The 19,394-nt window shown below is 51.2% G+C and overlaps 1 long non-coding RNA gene across 2 annotated transcripts in view; it reads right to left on the bottom strand.

Annotated features, from left to right (window-relative positions):
* LOC135180647 (uncharacterized) overlaps positions 1-7,935 on the bottom strand; it is a 33,858-nt gene extending 25,923 nt beyond the window's left edge. For both annotated transcript variants that reach the window (XR_010304525.1, XR_010304527.1), the window contains exon 1: positions 7,730-7,935. This is a non-coding gene — a long non-coding RNA (uncharacterized LOC135180647). The remainder of the gene's footprint in view (positions 1-7,729) is intronic.
* Between the last annotated feature and the right edge of the window lie 11,459 nt (positions 7,936-19,394).

Raw genomic sequence — 19,394 nt, 5'->3', positions numbered from 1 at the left:
TGACAGACATAGAATCATAGAATTAACTAGATTGGAAGAGACCCTCAAGATCATCCAGTCCAACCTAGCAACCAGCCCCATCCAGTCCACTAGACCATGGCACTAAGTGTCTCATCCAGTCTTCTTCTGAACACCTCCAGGGACGATGACTCCACCACCTCCCAGGGCAGCCCATTCCAATGCCAATCACTCTCTCTGGCAACAACTTCCTCCTAACATCCAGCCTAGACCTCCTCTGGAACAACTTGAGACTGTGTCCCCTTCTTTCTGTTGCTAGGTGCCTGGGAGAAGAGACCAACCTCCACCTGGCTACAGCCTCCCTTCAGGTAGTTGTAGACAGCAATGAGGTCACCCCTGAGCCTCCTCTTCTCCAGGCTGCACACCCCCAGCTCCCTCAGCCATACCTGAGGCAACATAGCCTATATATGGTATAGAAGAGTCTGCTCCTTAAGCTTCATGAAGCCATAAAGCTCTGCTTCTCCACGGTTCTGATGGCAAGCCAAGAAGTGACTGGAACTGGTTGGAATTTTTTTGTCAATGTTGTTTTCTGCTGGGTTTAGCAAGGAAACCAGGCACAAATCCCCACCCAGTTCTCCTTTTGTCCCTTCACCATCCTGGCAGAATGTTGACGCTTCTGGCCACTTTAAGGCAAATAGAAAAGAAAAGGCTTTTAAATCATTGAGTTGCCTGGCTGAAAAAGACCTTAAAATGGTTAAGTCCTCATCCAAACATCTGTTAAACAGCCCCAGGGATGGCAAGTCCACCATGTCCCTGGACAGCCTGTTCCAGTGCCTGAAGACCCTCTTGGCAAAGAATTTTTTTCCTAATGTCCAAACTAAACCTCCCCTGGTGCAACTTGAGGCCCTTTCCTCTTGTTCTAGCACTTGTTACCTGGGAGCAGAGACTGCCCCCTCCTCATTCCAACCTCCCTTCAGGGCACTGTAGAGAGCAATGAGGTCTCGTCTCAGCCTCCTCTTCTGCAGGCTGAACAACTGCAGTCATAGAATCATAGAATCAACCAGGTTGGAAGAGACCTCCAACATCATCCACTCCAATTTATCACCCAGCCCTAGACAGTCAACCAGACCATGGCACTAAGTGCCTCATCCAGTCTTTACTTAAACACCTCCAGGGATGGTGCCTCCACCACCTCCCTGGGCAGCCCATTCCAATGCCAATCACTCTCTCTGACAACAGCTTCCTCCTAACATCCAGCCTAGACCCCTGGCACAGCTTGAGACTCTGTCCCCTTGTTCTGTTGTTGGTTGCCTGGCAGTAGAGCCCAACCCCACCTGGCTACAGCCTCCCTTCAAGTAGTTGTAGACAGCAATGAGCTCTTCCCTGAGCCTCCTCTTCTGCAGGCTGCACACCCCCAGCTCCCTCAGCTTATCCTCACAGGGCTGTGTTCCAGGCCTTTCACCAGATTTGTTGCCTTCTCTGGACACCTTCCAGCACCTCAACATCTCTCTTGAATTGAGTGGCCCAGAACTGGACACAGCACTCACGGTGTGTCCCTCAGCTGCTCCTCACAGGACTTGTGTTCAAAACTCCTCACCAGCCATCTTGCCCTAAAATGATGCAGCCTAGACAAGTTTGGAACAAAACTTTCTGGGTGTAGGAAAGAAACTCTTCTAAGGCCACCCAGCCTGTGCTGAAGTGAAACTGCAGGGCATTGGCAGCTGCCAGTGTAATGTTGCCCTTCGATCCAGCAAAAGAGTTACAGAACTATAGAATGGTTTGAGTTGAAAGAGACCTTAAAGATCATCTAGTTCCAACCCTTTGCCATGGGCAGGGACACCAGGTTGCTCAAGGCCCTGTCCAAGCTGGGCTTAAACACCTCCAGGGAGAGTAGAAGGATTAAGCAGGAGGGTGGGGAAGCCCAGCCAGCAGCTGTCAGGTGTAACCATCTCCTTCCCAAGCCTCTATGTTCTTATCATCTGGCAGTATGAAGCTGCTCTGGGTCTCTGACCTATAGCCAGTACCCTTTCTAATCTGGAATCTACTTAGAAAGGAGTAATTTGAAAGCCCAGGAACCACAAATAAGAACCCCACTGAACCCACCTTAAGAGTGGACTATCCTCCCAGCCCCAGCAACTGTGGCTTCTCCAGTAAAAGGCAACCTGCAAGCACTTAGTGCAGACTTCAGCTTGCTTTTGCTTTGGCAGGACACCAGACCTACTGGTCTTAAAAGCAAGGAGCAGCCACCCACAGAAGGGAGGAAAGGAAAAAGAGGAAGAATAAAACCTACTTGGACAGTGTGGAAATGACTTGAGATGTGAAGAGTGGAAGGACCTTGTCAATATTATGCCAAAGAAGAGGCCAGAAAAATGGAGATACTCTGAGACCTTCACCTACTGCCAGGTAAGAAGAGTCTCAGGAAGGGATCAGTTTGGTCTTTTGAGCAGCCATGGAGCACACTCAAAGAAAGGGAGACAAAGGGAGTTCAGTCCCTCACCTTGCTGCAGATGGGCTCCTGCTGGTTCTGCTGGCAGTCCCAGTCCCTCCCACCTGAAATGGCAGCCATATTCCACACATTGTCACTTTGCTCTGTTCAGGTGGATGGAAGATCTACTTCTCATCCATTTCTGAGTCATGCAGAATTCCAGCACGATCAGGCCTGGAAGCAACCTCTGGAGGTCATCCAGTCCAAACACCCTGCTAAAGCAGAGGCACACACAGCAGCTTGCCCAGGATAACAGTGCCCAGACAGGTCTGGAATCTCTCCAGACAAGGACACTCCACACTTCTCTGAGCAGCCTGCTCCAGGGCTCCAGCACCCTCACACCAGAGAATTGTTTGCCCATGTTCAAGTCCCTGGGTTCCAATTTGTGCCCATTGCCCCCTGTGCTGTCACTGGGCACCACAGAAAAGAGTCAGCTTTGTGCTCCTGATTTTGCAGCTTGCAGTCAGAAAAGGAGGTGCAAAAGATCTCGTGTTGGGATGGGAGAGGAGTGCTTCTGCCTCTCCATCTGTGCAGTTCCCATCACCTTTGTGCGACGCTCACAGCCTCTGCACTGTGAAGCACTCCAAGCTTTGCCATGGCAAGGGAAAATCAACCCTTCAGTCACTCACAGGCTTCCCTTCCCCCAGCCTGACCTTCTCAGAAGCCACATGAGGAGCACAGGACATAGGAGAAGATCACTGGGAAAGGCAAAGTTATGCAAACACTGAGCTGGTGGCATGAGAGCCTGGCAGCTGCCTCACATCTACCTCCTGCCAGGAAGCCATCCTGCTGCCAGCTCTTTTGAGAGTGAGCTGCACCTCCTGTCACTGCTATGAGGTGTCAAGACAGCGAGGACACAGAGGAGCTGGGAAAGAGGCAGAAGGGACAGCTTGCTCCCAGTCCTTCCCCCTGCTTCCTGCACACCTCCAGTGGCACAGAGGAGCTGGGAAAGAGGCAGAAGGGGCAGCTTGCTCCCAGTCCTTCCCCCTGCTTCCTGCACACCTCCTGTGGGACACTTCTTATTGCTGTCACTAAGCTCTCAAGCAGACTTTCATTTTCTCCTGGCCCCCAAGAAAACACAACCAGCAGAAAAGATTTTCTTCAAGCTTTTCAAAACAATTAAACTTCAAACAGAGACCAAGCCTGAAGCACTTCAGTCAGCAAGCAGATATTATCAAAGCTCTGAGCAGACATCAAAATGGGGCTCAGAAAAGTCCTGGAGGAGGTATGTAACCACCTCTACAAAGCTGTCACGCTCCAAAGGGAATTAACATCCTTAAGAAGATCTCATCCACAGGGTGAAGCTGACCTAGAATGCTGGATGTGATCCTCTAAGGATTCTACGCCAAATGACCCAAGCAGTGATTGACTCTTCCAGAATTAAATAGGTCAGCAGAAGTTGAGGAAAGGCTGCCACCACCTTGCACAGGCTCTCCTGTACTGTCTGCTCATACACTTCCCCGATCACACAGCTGTCAAGGGAAGGGGATACCCTGGGAGCTCAAGTACAAAGAGGAGTTCCAGCTAGGACCGTTCTGTCATCTCATGGAACAAATCTCTCCCAGAGAGTGCCAAGGCCTGAGATGCACTTCCTTGAAAACTAGATCAGAAGAATCTCTGACCACAAACACGTAGGAAACAACACAGCTCTTGTCCTTCCCACCAGCAGCCATCCTTTCAACCTCCTAGAAGCACCTCAACAGCCTTGTCCTTGCTCCAGGTCACTTGTCTCCCATGAGACCCCCAGAGAAAAAGCCCCTTGGCAACTTCCAGAACAATTTCCTCCCCAAGGCCTGGAAGAAGCTACCCAGGGCAGTGGTGGAATTCCCACTCCTGGAGGGGTTTCAAAGCCATGGAGATGTGGTGCTGAGGGACATGGTTTAGAAGTCCTTCTTCTGCTGCCCCGTGATGGAGTATGGCAGCTTTAATCTGTTTGGTGTGGGCTATAGCCACATCCAGCTACATCTAGAGGTGTGAAAGATCCTTCACCTCTCTCATGCATAGATCAGCAAGGGACACCCTGACAGTTGGCATCTGTGTGTGGACATGTACTGTGTCCAGTTCTGGAGCCACTATTACAAGAAAGATCTGGACATGCCGGAAGGTGTCCAGAGAAGGGCCACAAGGATGATCAGAGAACTGGAGCTGCTCTGCTATGGAGACAGACTGAGACTGGGACTGTTCAGTCTGGAGAAGAGAAGGCTCCAGGGAGACCTTATTGTGGCTTTCCAGTATATGAAGGAGGCTACAAGAAAGCTGAGGGGGGAACTTGTTAGAGTATCAGGTAGTGATAGGACTGGGGGGAATGGAGCAAAAGTAGAAGTGGGGAGATTCAGACTGGATGTTAGGAAGAAGTTCTTCACCATGAGGGTGCTGAGAGATTGGCACAGGTTGCCCAGGGCAGTGGTGGAAGCCTCATGCCTGGAGGTCTTTAAGGCCAAGCTGGATACGGCTGTGAGCAGCCTGATCTAGTGTGAGGTGTCCCTGCCCATGGCAGGGGGGTTGGAGCTGGGTGATCCTTGAGGTCCCTTCCAGCCCTGATAACTCTGTGCTGTATGAGCATGCAGCCATGTGTCTGTTCTTCCCACCAGCTTCTCACTGCATTGGATTACTGACCTCAGATGGCATTCATAGTGGATTCCATCACTCAACAATAGGAAGGAGCTCACACAGCTTCTTTGAAGATGTACGGAAGAACAATGTGGTGCTGTTATTAGCATTAGATCTGAGAGCGTTGATGGAAAAGTTCTCCATGAGCCAGCACTGAGTCCTCGGGGTCAAGAAGGCAAAGGGTGTCCTAGGATACACCAAGAAGAGTGTGGCCAGCAGAAAAAGGGAGGTTCTCCTCCCCCTCTGCTCTGTCCTGGTAAGGCCACAGCTGAAGTACTGGGGCCAGTTCTGGGCTCCCCATTTCAAGAGAGACAGGGAACACTGGAGAGAGTCCAGCAGAGCCTGCAAAGATGCCGAGGGGCCTGCAGCATCTCTGTGAGGAGGAAAGGCTGAGAGCCCTGGGGCTGTTGAGCCTGGAGAAGAGCAGCCTGAGAGGGGATCTGAGCAATGCTCAGCAAAAAGCTAAAGAGTACAGAGCAAGAGGATGAGGCCAGACTCTTGTCGGTAGTGCCCAATGACAGGACAAGAGACAATGGGCAGAAACTGGAACCCAGGAGGTTCCATCTGAACAGGAGGAGAAGTGTCTTTGTTGTGTGGGTGCTGGAGCCCTGGAGCAGGCTGCCCAGAGAGGTTGTGGAGATCTCTGGAGAGATTCCAAACCCAACTGGCCATCATGATCCTGAGGAAGCTGCTGTGAGTGATCTCCAGAGGTCCCTTCTCACTCTCATGACACAGCGATTTTGGGATACTCTGTGGCCTGGGAATCCAGAGCTCCATTCACAGCCTCCCCACTGCCTTCCTGAGTGCCACACAGTGTGAAGAACACCTACCCGTGTTTGCCCTTAATTTCTTTCTCTAGAAAGCAAACAATCCACATAAAAGGAGTGGTGTCTGCAGCTCCCGAGAGCTTTGAGATCCTCAGCACGAACCAGGGAGGGAAGAGAGAAATTCTGTAGGTTATTTTTGAAGGGTCAACTGTGAAAGATTTTGCCAAAAGAAAACAAGAAGATTAAGAGCCAGGTTGGGGTTAAAAAAAAAACAACAAACCAACCTGTGGAAGGGTGAAGGCAATGGGAACTTTATTAACTGAATCTCAGCTCTTTGAGCCGAGGCAACACTGGGAACAAGGAAGATGATTCGGTATTGACCATGGGATTCATTATAATTTTTCAGTGCATGCTTTTGAATGATGGGATGTCTCCAGAAGTGCTCCCTAATGTAGGAAATCCACTAGCTGCCACTCTCAATTAAACCCAGTTAATGAGATCTCTGCCCACCCTACAGAGAAGAGGGCTGTGGCCCTCACAGCTCATCGAAAATGGAGTTGAAACACAGCTGGGGTTTTTAATTGCTTCTTGTGGAGATCACCAGGATGTGTCTCCCACAGTCTGTCTGGTGGGTATGAGGTTCATAAAAATCCAATAAAGCACTTAAACAAAATCCAATAGATGCCTGAGGCTCTGGACTTTCATAGCAGCAGACACACATAGCAGTGACAACTGACAGGGTGTCACTTGCTGATCTGTGCTTTACAGAGGAGAAGGAGCTGTTGCAGCTCTAGATGGAGCAGGACATGAGTTTATCCCACAGGAGACAGCTGCAAGAGAAGACTGTTAGAGCTTCCATGCTCCACTGTGGGCCAGAACAATAGGATTGTTTTGGTTGGGAGAGACCTTGAAGATTGTTGAGTCCAATCTTCAACCCACCACTAAACCACATCCCTCAGCACTACATCTCCATGGCTTTGAAACACCTCCAGGGATGGGGATTCCACCACTGCCCCAGGCAGCCTCTTCCAGGCCTTGACAACCCTTTTGGGGAAGAAATTGTTCTGGGAGCTACCAAGGGGCTTTTTCTCTGGAAGACTCATGGGAGATAAGTGACATGGAACAAGGACAAGGCCATTGAGGTGCATCTAGAAACTGGAGATCAGAAATGATAAGAACTGTATTTTTTCCCTACAGTTTCTCTGTCAGAGATTCTTTTGGTCTGTTTTTTAATGAAGAAGAGAAGTTCAGCCCTCAGCTCTCTGTGAGAGGTTTGTTCCATGAGATGATAGAATGGGAAGTGGTCCTAGCTGAAAGATCTCTTTCATTTTGCACTTGAGCTCCTAGCTCCTCCCCAGAAACATGCTGAGCCCTTCCAGCAGCTTGCTGATAGTTCCCTTCTCTTCTGGAAGGGTTGCAGGAGGAAATGTGAACTGAGGGGGATCCTTGCTTCAGTTTGCTTGGAAATCTGGTTTTAGTCCTGGTCACCAGGCAAGGAGTGGAACAAAACCAGAAACAACAACAACAAAATACTGCAAATTCAGCACATTTGGTGTTGGTTTTGTTTGTTTGGTTGTTTCCCCAGCTTGAGGGTTTAAAAATACTCTGGAACTACTGAGCTGAAAAATCATCACACTTACAATACAGAGGAAATGATCCCATCGGCTGAGACAGGCCAGACGAACCCTTGACATTGCCCAGTTGCATCCTCACAGAGCCCCTTCCACCAGCAGCTGAGCAACTACAGCAGGCTCTAACTGCTCTCCTTGCAATATATGCCCTCAAGTGGGCACTGGCCTGGCAGGCTGGGTGGCAACCAGGCTGGGAAGGAGGGCAGGGGGAAGATCGGATTGTTTGCAGCAGTAACCATAGCGCTACCTTACATTGAGTATCAGCAATGCTCACTCACCTCTTTCTTATACTGGTTTCACTCTGGGGTTCTCCTCAAAATGCTGCTTGGATCCTCAAGCTTCCTCTTTCATTGGCTCTTCTAAACCTTTTGGCATGGCTGCAAGATGCCTGAGGGCTCTGCTGACCAGGGGTCTAGATAACCTCCAGAAGTCCCTTCCAACCACCTAGCATTTTGTGAGTCTGTTTTTTAGCCAGCAGCAGCTTGTAGCTGGTTGGGCTGAGCATCTAGAGCAGGAGCCACCAATTATGGGGTGGAAGCAGATGTAGCTGAATGGGAATGTCCCTGTGATTAGCTCAGCTGGGGCACTGCAAGACAGAGTTTGGCCCTTCCTCTTGGTGGTGGTTCCCTCTCTGTTTCTTCTCTTTTGCTGCTGGGATGATGATCTTCACTGCTACCACACCAGCTTTGTGTCCCATTTGAAGGCATCTCTGCCCTTTCTCTCTGCCCTGTGGGCTGCATTTGTCCTGCACCATGGCAGCTCACCCTTGCTGGGATGACTTCGTTTGGCATGGCAGGGAGGGAGCTGCTGTGCAGCGAGGGGATGGCAGAAGAGCTGCTGATTGCCTGCAGCTGTTTGAACAACCTCAGCTCCTCATCAAACCTCTCCTTCTTCCGAAAGACCTACTCAGCATCTCAAGGCCAGCCTGATCTCCTGCTGGCTTTTCGTTTTCCTGAGCCTTAGGGTTGTGGCAGTAGCAGAAGCATGTTTCTGTGGCTGTTTTTTCTCCTCCAAGTCCTGCAGAATCCAAACCCACAGCTCAGAGCAGCAGATCCCCTTAGCCAGGGGCTCATGAGCTGCTTTCATGGCCATGTCCAAGGTGATTTTGCAGGGCAGACAGAAAGATGCCTGGAGGACACACCTGAACTCAAGCTCCTGGGATTAATCAAGGAACTCTTTCAGTTGGAAAAGCCCTCTGAGATCATTGAGTCCAGCCGTCAACTCAACACCACCATGGCCATTAATCCATGTCCCAGGGTGCCATGTCCAGACATTTCTTCAACACCTCCAGGAATGGTGACTCCACCACCTCCTTGGGCAGCCTGTTCCAATGCCTGACCATTCCTGCAAAAAAAAAAATTGTTACTTGTGTACCTTCCCTGGTACAAATTGAGGCCATTTCCTCTCATCCTATCACTTGATACTAGGAAGAGGAGAGACTAAACCCCACCTGGCTTGACCCCACCTCCTAATCATGCTAGGCCAGGAATATTTACAGCTTTTCTTGAAGGAATGTTGGAGGAAGATTTGCCCTGCCAAAGGTTGGAGCCTACATACACCTTCAGAATCAGCTTCTCCTGAGACCAAGAGATAGTTATGTAGAGCATGGAGATGGCACTGAACCCTCAGCCAGAAGTCTAGAGAGGCAAAAAACAAAGGTACCAAAATAAAACCTGGTATGCAGAAGACCTGGGTTCTAGAAATGCCAAGAGCAGGGACTGAGGTTTATTTGACAACTCCTGTGTTCCCATGAGCTCTGTGACCTGAAGTTTGGTAGCTGTTAGGAAGAGATGCACAACTCTGGGGCACTGACAAAGGATTAATGGTCTATAAAAGGCATTCTATGGGCTGGACTGTGCTGGCAGAACATTTCTGCCATGAGGACAGGCTGAGAGAGCCAGGGGTGTTCAGCCTGGAGAAGAGAAGGCTTTGGGGTACAGCAGCCTGCCAGTACCTGCAGGGGGCTGCAAGAAGGCTGCAGAAGGACTGTTTGCAAAGGCCTGCAGTGATAGGATGAGAGACAATGGCTTGCAATGAGAGCAGAGCAGATTGAGATTGGATGCGAGGAACAAGTTCTGCATCACGAGGGTGGTGGAACACTGCCGCAGGTTGCCCAGGGAGGTGGTTAAGGCCCCATCCCTGGAGATATCCACAGTGAGGCTTAATGAGGCTCTGGGCAACCTGCTCTAGTTGAGGCTGTCCCTGCTGACTGCAGAGGGGGCAGGACAAGATGACCTTTGGTAGTCCTGTCCAACCCAAACCACTCTATGGTTCTGTGATCTCCACCAGTGTGTGCAAGATAAACTGGGAGTGTGAGGCTGACACAGAGCTGAAGGACATTGTCATCCTCACACCATGTGAAGAGGCTGGATGGAAAGAAGCTGCTATCAAGTGAGGCCAAAAGGAGACTTCCTACGTGCGACTGTGGTTTGGGACGCTCTTTCCCAAGTACTTGGCGTCTTTCCTTTCTTATGAAGACAAGAAGCAAAGCATGTGGAAGCTGAGCTCTGCCTGGGAAACTGGAGTGTAGCTTTGGGGTCTGGAGGAATGAAGTTATGTGCTGGAACTGATCTCAGACATGGAAGACCTCTGGAGGGAAGGCAGAGGCCAGGGAAACTCTGAGAACAGACTCAGGCTCAGTGCTGCCTCTGCACGGGGACTGGTGCCTGGATTTCATCATGCAGTGACCCTTTGCTAGCCAACTGTGTGCTCTGCTCTGTGGAAGAGAGGGTAGTGGTGAGGATTGCTCTAGACTGATTACAGAAATGCCTTTGACACACTCCCAGAGCATCCTCATAATCAAACTGGTGAGAGTTGATTTGCAGAGGCAGCCTAGAGAGCAAAAGGAACCTGCAGGCCCCAAGGGTTGTGCCTGGTGACTAGTGGTCCCTTAGGGATCAGTACTGGGGACAGCACTTGGAATCAGGGAATTGTCTCCTTTCTTGAACACCTCCAGGGATGGGAACTCCACCACCTCCCTGGGCAGCCTGTTCCAATGCCTGACTACTCTTGCAGCAAAGAAATTTTTCCTAATATCCAACCCAAGCCTTCCCTGGCACAATTTCAGGCCACATCCTCTCCTTCTATCTAGGGAGAAGAGACCAATCCCCACCTCACTGCAACCTCCCCTCAGGGAGCTGTAGAGAGCAATAAGGTTTCCCCTCAGCCTCCTCTTCTCCAGACTGAACATCCCCAGATCCCTCAGCCCCTCCTCATAGCCCAGGTGCTCCAGGCCCTTCTCCAGCCTCGTTGCCCTTCTCTGAATATGCTCCAGCCCCTCAATGTCCTTCCTGTAGTGAGTGGCTCAGAACTGAACACAGTACTCAAGGTGTGGCCTCAGCAGTGCTGAGCACAGGTGACACTTGGACACTACATAACCCTTTCAGAGGGATGCACAGAGGGATGATCACCTGCTGGCCATTCTGTTTCTAATCCAAGCCAGGATGCCATTGGCTTTCTTGGCCACATGGCACACTGCTCACTTGTGCTCAGTCAACTATCAGCCAATACCCCCAGGTCCCTCTCCAAGTTGCAGCTTTCCAACCACACATCCCCAAGTCTGTAGCTCACCATGGGTTTGTTGTGGCTTAGGTGCAGGACTTAGTTGAACTTCATGCAAGTTTACCTTACTCCATCAGTCTAACCTGTCTGGGTCCACTGTAAAACTTCCCTGCTCTCCTGTAGATCAACACAGCTACCCAGCTTCATGTCAGCTGCAGACTCACAGTGGGTGCCCTCAATCCCCCATCCAGACCATTGATAAAGATATTAAGGAGGACATCTCCAACTAGAACAGACTGTTTGAGGCCACATCGAGTCTGAGACTCTTTCCTATGCAATTGCTACCACAGCACTCATCAGGAAAAAGATGTCTTCATGTGTTGCTGTTTTGTTTTTTTTTTTTCTGTCAGTGCAAGCTTGGCTGAGGAGAAAAGAAAAGAAAAGGAAGAAATTCTTTGAGTTTGGCCTGGTAGGATGCTGGAAATAACAAACTACTTGGAATCAAATTGCACACTTGGTTCCATATGATTGACTTTCCTGGGGTTGTGCTGACAGAAATAAAAGCAGTCCTGAACGCCTCAGATTTCAATTAAGTAGCTAAGTCATTGTCTGTGCCTCCCTCCTGGTTATTCTGAGGAAATTAAATAAAGAGAGAAATAAAGTCCATTATTAACTCACAAGGTTGTCAAACTCGGAGTTTTACAGTTGTCAAGTTCTGCAAAACAGATCCAGAGAGTGATGTCAAACCTGCACGTTGATGTGATGTGATGTGATGCGAATGAGGACCAAGGGAGCTCAGTGCATGAACCATGAGCCCCTTCCTTTGCCTCATAGAAGCATTTGGGTTGGGAAAGGCCTCTAAGATCATCCAGTCCAACCATCAACCCAACACCACCATGAGTCTATAGAATCATAGAATCAGTCATGGCTGGAAGGAACCACAAGGAGCAGCCAGTTCCAACTCCCCTGCCAAGGGCAAGGACACCCTACCCCAGAGCAGGCTGCACACAGCCTCAGCCAGCCTGCCCTTAAACACCTCCAGCCATGGGGCCTCAACCACCTCCCTGGGCAACCCAGTCCAGGCTGGATGTTAGGAGGAAGTTGTTGGCAGAGAGTGATGGGCAGCCTGTTCCAATGCCTGACTACTCTTGCAGCAAAGTAATTTTTCCTAATATCCAACCCAAGCCTTCCCTGGCACAATTTCAGGCCACATCCTCTCCTTCTATCTAGGGAGAAGAGACCAATCCCCACCTCACTGCAACCTCCCCTCAGGGAGCTGTAGAGAGCAATAAGGTCTCCCCTCAGCCTCCTCATCTCCAGGCTGACTCTTCCCACCTCCAGCTTTGCTCCATTCTCCCCAGTCCTGGCACTCCCTGACAGCCTAATAAGTCCCTCCCCAGTTTTTTTTGTAGGCCCCTTCAGATCCTGGAAGGCCACAAGAAGGTCACCTGAGAGCCTCCTCTTCTGCAGCCTGCACAGCCCAAACTCTTTCAGTCTGTGCTCACAGCAGAGCTGCTGTAGCCCTCTGAGCATCCCTGTGGCCCTTCTCTGGACACACTCCAGCATCTCCACATCCCTCTTGTAATGGGAGCTCCATAACTGGATGCAGTACTCCAGGTGGGGTCTCAGCAGAGCAGAGCAGAGCAGAGCAGAGCAGAGCAGAGCAGAGGGGGAGAATCAGCTCCCTGGCCTAGCTGGCCACACTTCTCCTGCTGCAGCCCAGGCTCTGCTTGGCTTTCTGGGCTGCAAGAGCACACTGCTGGCTCACGTTGAGCTTCTTGTCCACCAGCACTCCCAAGTCCCTCTCCTCAGAGCTGCTCTCCAGCCAGTCCACAGGTTTCTTGATTACCTCCAAGGATGGTGACCCTCAACACCTCCCTGGGCAGCCTGCTCCAATGCCTGACCACTCTTGCAATGAAAAAATAATAACCTTCTCCAATGAATTATTCACAGCTTTATCCACAGCTGTGTTTTGTTCCATCCAGTGTCTCATTCAGTGCCCCATGTGTGATGCAGGTCAGTCACTCCCAGTAGCCATCACCCATAGTTACACAGTAAGAGGCTGGCACAGGTTGCCCAGGGAGGTTGTAGATGCAGGTGTTCAAGGCCAGGTTGGATGAGGCCTTCAGCAACCTGGTCTAGTGGGAGGTGCCCCTACTCATGGCAGCGGCGTTGGAACTAGATAACCTTTAAGGTTCCTTCCAACCCAAACCATGCTATGAACCTATGGCTGTTCAAGGAGATGTTCTGAGCATCTCAGACCACACATTACAAAGGCTTATTTGACTTCTTAAGCTCACATTGCAGTATGTATTTGAAATATAAATCACAGAATCCCAGCATAGTGAGGGGCTGGAAGGAACCTGTGGAGACCATCCAGTCCAACCCCCTTGCTAAAGCAGGGGTACCCACAGCAGCTTGCCCAGGATCACAGTGACCCAGTGGGTTTGGAAACGTTCCACAAAAGGAGACTCCACAACCTCTCTGGCAGCCTGCTCCAGGGCTCCACCACCCTCACTATGAAGTTTCTCCTCATTATCAGGTGGAACATCCTTGGTACCAGTTTGTGCCCATTGCCTCTCAGCCTCTGGGCACCACTGAGAAGAGTCTGACCCCAGCCTCTTGTCCCCCACTTTTAGCTTTTGTGAGCATTGCTCAGATCCTCTCTCAGGCTGCTCTTTTCCAGGCTCAACAGCCCCAGGGCTCTCAGCCTTTCCTGCTCACAGATACGCTCCAGGCCTCTCAGCATCTTTGTAGCCTCCACTCGACCCTCCCCAGCAGTTCCCTGTCTCTCTTGAACTGGGAAGCTCACTTTGGGCCATGCTGTTGTGAGAGTATTTCCACATGGATCCGAGATGAACTGCTGACATAAAGCTCAATAGAAGAATGGGAATGCTCAACAGCATTTAACCACTCAGGGCACCTGCTCCTTAATACTGATTGAAGCAACTTAATTCCTTGATCAAGTGTCTGCTGCTAGAGCCTTAATGAAACAGTGCCTTGCACGCTGCCATTTCAAATGCTTCAGGAGGGAAAACTCAACCCAAACAAACACTTCAGCATCTCCCCTGTTTTGTAAACATTTCATTTCCCACCAAAAAAGCTTTCTGCAATGAAGCTGTCTCTTGGACAGCTTTAGTCTAAGCACAACACAAGGTTGACTCTAAAACACAAGGCACAGGAGAGGTTACTCTTTGTGACATGTTGTGAATGTCCTATTTCAGTGCTGTCCAAGTCACCTCGTGTGGACTGAGTCTGAGTGTTCTCCACACCATGCTGCATCAAGGCAAAGATAGCTGGTTTAGTCTCACACAGTTGCAAACTACAGTGACTTAAGTTTATAGAATCACAGCATTGTCAGGGCTGGAAGAGACCTCAAAGATTCAAGGTCTGGCTTGACAAGGCTCTGATTTTTGGAGGTCCTTTCCAACCCAAATCAATCTACTGTTCTTGGGGTCTTTTTCCAACCTAGCATTCTGTGATCCTGTGATTGCCCTTAGTGCTGCTGCTACTGCCACTGAATCACAGAATTGTCAGGGCTGGAAGGGACCTCAAGGATCAGCCAGTTCCAGTCCCCCTGCCATGGGCAGGGACACCTCACACTAGATCAGGCTGCTCACAGCCACATCCAGCTTGGCCTTAAAGACCTCCAGGCATGAGGCTTCCACCACCTCTCTGGGCATCTCAGCACCCTCATGGTGAAGAGCTTCTTCCTAACATCCAACCTGAATCTCCCCACTTCTACTTTTGCTCCATTCTCCCCAGTCCTATCACTACCTGATACCCTAACAAGACCTTCCTCAGCTTTCTTGTAGCCTCCTTCATATACTGGAAAGCCTCAATAAGGTCTCCCTGGAGCCTTCTCTTCTCCAGACTGAACAGCCCCAACTCTCACTCTGTCTCTGTCGGAAAGGAGCTCCTCTGAGTTACTAAAGCCAAGATGCAGCTTCTCAATGGCAGGGCTGTATTAGTAAGGACCCTGCTTGGAGTAGTGTCCCCCTCTGGGGCCTTCACCAGAGGAAAGATCTGGGCCTGTAGGAGCAGGTCCAGAGGAGGCCACAGTGCTGCTGGAAGGGCTGGAGGGCCTCTGCTGTGAGGCCAGGCTGGGAGAGGTGAGGTCGTTCAGGCCGGAGGAGAGAAGGCCTCAGGGAGGCCTTGTGGTGGCCGTTCAGTGCCTGGAGGGGTTGATCAGAAAGCTGGGGACAGACTTCCAAGTGGGGGCTGTTGTGCCAGGACAAGGGGCGATGGTTTGAACCGAAAGAGGGAGACTCAGGCTGGAGAGAAGGAAGGAATTATTAGCGCTGAGGGTGCTGAGCCCCTAGCCCAGGCTCCCCAGAGAGGTGGTAGCTGCCTCAGCCCTGGGACCGCTCCAGCTCAGCTTGGGGCTGTGGAGCAAAAGGAAGGCAGCAACATGCACTTCCCCTGTGCTCAGCACTGCTCAGGCCACCCCTTCAGTCCTGGGCCCAGTTCTGGGCTCCTCAAGTCAAGAGAGATGTTGAGGTGCTGGAAGGGGTCCAGAGAAGGGAGACAAAGCTGGTGAGGGGCCTGGGACACAAACCCTGTGAGGAGAGGCTGAGGGAGCTGGGGGTGTGCAGCCTGCAGCAGAGGAGGCTCAGGGCAGACCTCATTGCTGTCTACAACTGCCTGAAGGGAGGCTGTAGCCAGGTGGGGTTGGGCTCTTCTTGCCAGGCAAGCAGCAACAGAACAAGGGGACAGAGTCTCAAGTTGTGCCAGGGGAGGTCTAGGCTGGATGTTAGGAGGAAGCTGTTGGCAGAGAGAGTGATTGGCATGGGAATGGGCTGCCCAGGGAGGTGGTGGAGTCGCCGTGCCTGGAGGTGTTGAAGCCAAGGCTGGCTGGGGCACTTAGTGCCATGGTCTGGTTGCTTGTCCAGGGCTGGGTGCTAGGTTGGCCTGGATGATCCTGGAGGTCTCTTCCAGCCTGGTTGGTTCTCTGACTCTGTGAATGAGGCTCTCCTCGTTAAGGAGTGTGTGCTCCTGCCCTGCGGGCTTGCTCAGCTACCCTGCAGCAGGACTGCCTGCTCCCCAGCCTGATTCTGGCCCTTTCCAAGTGCAGATGAGGCTTGGGACGGTGGCCAGCACAGAGGACAGCAGCCTAACGGCTGAAAGCGGGAAACAGCCAATCAGCAGATCAAAGTCAGGGAAGTGAAGCCTTGAGAGGAAAGGGTGCGAACGGGGTGGGGCTGGGAAGCGCAGATAACAGCAGCCCTCGGGGAGACATCGGAGGAGGGAACGGGATTGGAATCAAAGCAGCAGAGGCCAAAATGCCACTGCTTACTAATCATAGAATCACAGAATGCTTGGGATGGGAAGAGACCTTTAAAGGTCATCTAGTCCAAGCCCCCACAGTCAGCAGGGACATCTGCAGCTGCAGCAGGTTTCTCAGAGCCCCAGTCTGACCTTGGACGGTTCTAGGGATGAGGCTTCTTACCAGCTCCCTGGGCAGCCTGGGCCAGGGTCTCACCACCCTAGACATTAACAGTTCCTTCCTTCTCTCCAGTCTGAGTCTCCCTCTTTCAGTTCAAACCATCACCCCTTGTCCTGCCACAACAGGCCCCGCTCAGAAGTCTGTCCCCAGCTTTCTGATCAACCCCTCCAAGCACTGAAAGGCCAACAGAAGGTCTCCCTGGAGCCTTCTCTTCTGCAGGCTGAACAGCCCCAACTCCCTCAGCCTGGCCTCAGCCTTGCAGCCTTGCAGCACTGCTGTGCTCTAGCCCTGCTCCAGCAGGTCCCTGTCTGTGCTGTGGACTCCAGAGCTGACCTCAGCACTGCAAGCAGGGACTCAGCAGAGCAGAGGGGTAGAATCCCTCCCTGCCCCTGCTGCCTGCGCTGCTGGGGATCAGCCCAGGAGATGGCTGGCTGCTGGGCTGTGACGGCGAGGTGAGAATGGAAAGGGAAGGCAGCAGCCAGCAGCACGGCTGCAGAGCAGCAAGGAGAGCTAACTCCTTGCCTAGGACGGGCCAACAGCTCCCTTGTTTTCCGAGAAGGATCAGTCCAGCTCGCAGCTGCTGAGAACATGAGCAGGGGGATGGGAAGGGAAGCAGGAAAAACAGCAGCTCTCTGCCAAGCAGAAATTGAGCTGGAAAGAGGTGCCTGGGGAACGTGCAAGATGGGATCCGCAGGCACAGCTCTGCAAGGTGGAGGAAGAAGCCATGTTCTGGTTGGGAGAAGGAGAAGGAAAGGCCACTGAAGAGAACCTAGGTGGCCAGCGTGATCTGCTTTGCCTAGAGTTAGCTCCCACTGCTTGGAGGAGAAAAAGGGAAATGGCAATCGAGGTGTCTGTTACTTTTATAGCAACTCGACTCTGCTGGTGCCCACCCTCCCTGACCAGCAGCTGCTTCACTGCTCTTCAGTAGTCACCCAAGCCCAAAGCCTCCACCTGCTGGCTGCCAGAAAGCCCTTCCCCAGGGCACTTTCCCCTGCTGCAACCCATCTTCTGGGCAGTAGATTTCACAGGTCTGTTAACCACGTGCATTTCTAGTTGGGGCCCTGCATAAACACAGATCATTCATCATCCAAGGCTTGCTCACTGTCATGGTTTCACAGTCTGGGACTGATAATAATGGAAGCAGCCAGAAACAGCAATAACTTCATTTTCCTCCTGTCCTGTACACAGAGGAAGAAGTTAGATGATAAGCTCTGATGGAAGTTCACAAGCAGAACCTGTCAGGTTATTTTAAGAGACATTTTTAAAGTGAAAACACAGTGTTTCAAAACTTCATGTGAAGGGACACTTGTAGGAAGTGCAATCATGACAAATGTTTTCCCAAAAGCAGGTAAAAGTCACCAGCTCCCTGCCCCCCCCTCCCCCCTCCCTTTTTGAGTAAGAAAAGATGGAAGTGAGGATGAAAAGAAAAATATCCAAACAGGTTTTCAAAGGGGAAAACAAATGTTTAACTTTGAAACTGAGCTCTGATTCAGAGCCAAAAGGAACAAAGCACACAAAGAGTAAGAACTCTGTAAGAAAAGGTATGGATTTTTCAGAGAGCAGCACTAAGTCTCACAGAATCATTTCAGTTGGAAAAGACCTTTCAGGTCACAGAATCATAGAATCAACCAGGTTGGAAGAGACCTCCAAGATCATCCACTCCAATCTAGCACCCAGCCCTGGACAATCAACCAGACCATGGCACTAAGTGCCCCAGCCAGGCTTGGCTTCAACACCTCCAGGCACGGCCACTCCACCACCTCCCAGGGCAGCCCATTCCAATGCCAATCACTCTCTCTGGCAACAACTTCCTCCTAACATCCAGCCTAGACCTCCCCTGGCACAACTTGAGACTGTGTTCCCTTGTTCTGTTGCTGCTTGCCTGGCAGAAGAGCCCAACCCTACCTGGCCACAGCCTCCCTTCAGGGAGTTGTAGACAGCAATGAGGTCTGCCCTGAACCTCCTCTTCTGCAGGCTGCACACCCCCAGCTCCCTCAGCCTCTCCTCACAGGGCTGTGCTCCAGGCCCCTCAACAGCTTCCTTGCCCTTCTCTCCACACCTTTCAGCACCTCAACATCTCTCTTGAATTGAGGAGCCCAGAACTGGACACAGTTCTAACGGATCATTGAGTCCAACCATCCTCTAACTCCACCAAGTCCAGTGCTAAGCTCTGTCCCTCATATCTCTGCCTCTATTTTCATTTTGAAAGTAGAAATGAAACAAGCAGTTGTCCCCAGAGAAATACAGACCATTGTGTCAAGAATTAGGGCCACAACAAGTGCCAGAGGGTCTCTGTGAATCCCTCTGCCATCCCAAAGAGATGAGAAAGGGAAGAAGGGAGAGAGACTGATGGGTTGGAAAAGAATCTGAACCAACTGGAATGGAAAGAACAATCCAATGAAATAGAGAGAAAGAGACACAAACCAATATGGAACTCAACCCCTGGTGGCAATGATGGCACCACAGGCACCACTGATGCTGGAAGAAGGCACTGGGGAAGTCCTAGGCTGAACTCAGCAGATTCAGAAACTGGGTTCTGCAACTGGATTCAGGATCTCACAGTTCAAGACCAAAGGCAGAACTGAGTCTTCCTGGGATTCCTCACACATTGAAGAGCCCTGACCCTGGTGATGCCTCAGCTTTCTCCTGAAAAGGCCACCCATGGATGCAATCCCTTGTTGGACAGTTAAGGGTCACCTGTCCTGTCTGCTCCTCCTACAGCTGCCACCTCTGCCTTCCTTCACCCCAAGGTGTGGCATAAACTGTGGCAGTGCCCTCGGTCTGCAGAGGAGCAAGTCTAAGGGAGAGCCTTTCTGCAGCCCAGCCCTTGGCAGGAACTCTTCCCAACAGCTTCTCCCTGCTAGAAGCAGACCCTGGCTGTGCAAACTGCCCTGAGCTTCAGAAAGTGCCCTGAGTGAGCAGAACCTGAGCTGGGAAGCAACAGCAGCAAGCAGTATTAGTTCTGATCTAGCTCAAAGCAGGGCACTCTGAAGTGC

Source organism: Pogoniulus pusillus, chromosome 1 (genome assembly GCF_015220805.1).
Source record: "Pogoniulus pusillus isolate bPogPus1 chromosome 1, bPogPus1.pri, whole genome shotgun sequence".
Classification (NCBI taxonomy): Eukaryota; Metazoa; Chordata; class Aves; order Piciformes; family Lybiidae; genus Pogoniulus; species Pogoniulus pusillus.
Note: the sequence above shows the minus strand (reverse complement) of the source record. Positions and strands in the feature narration are given on the sequence as shown.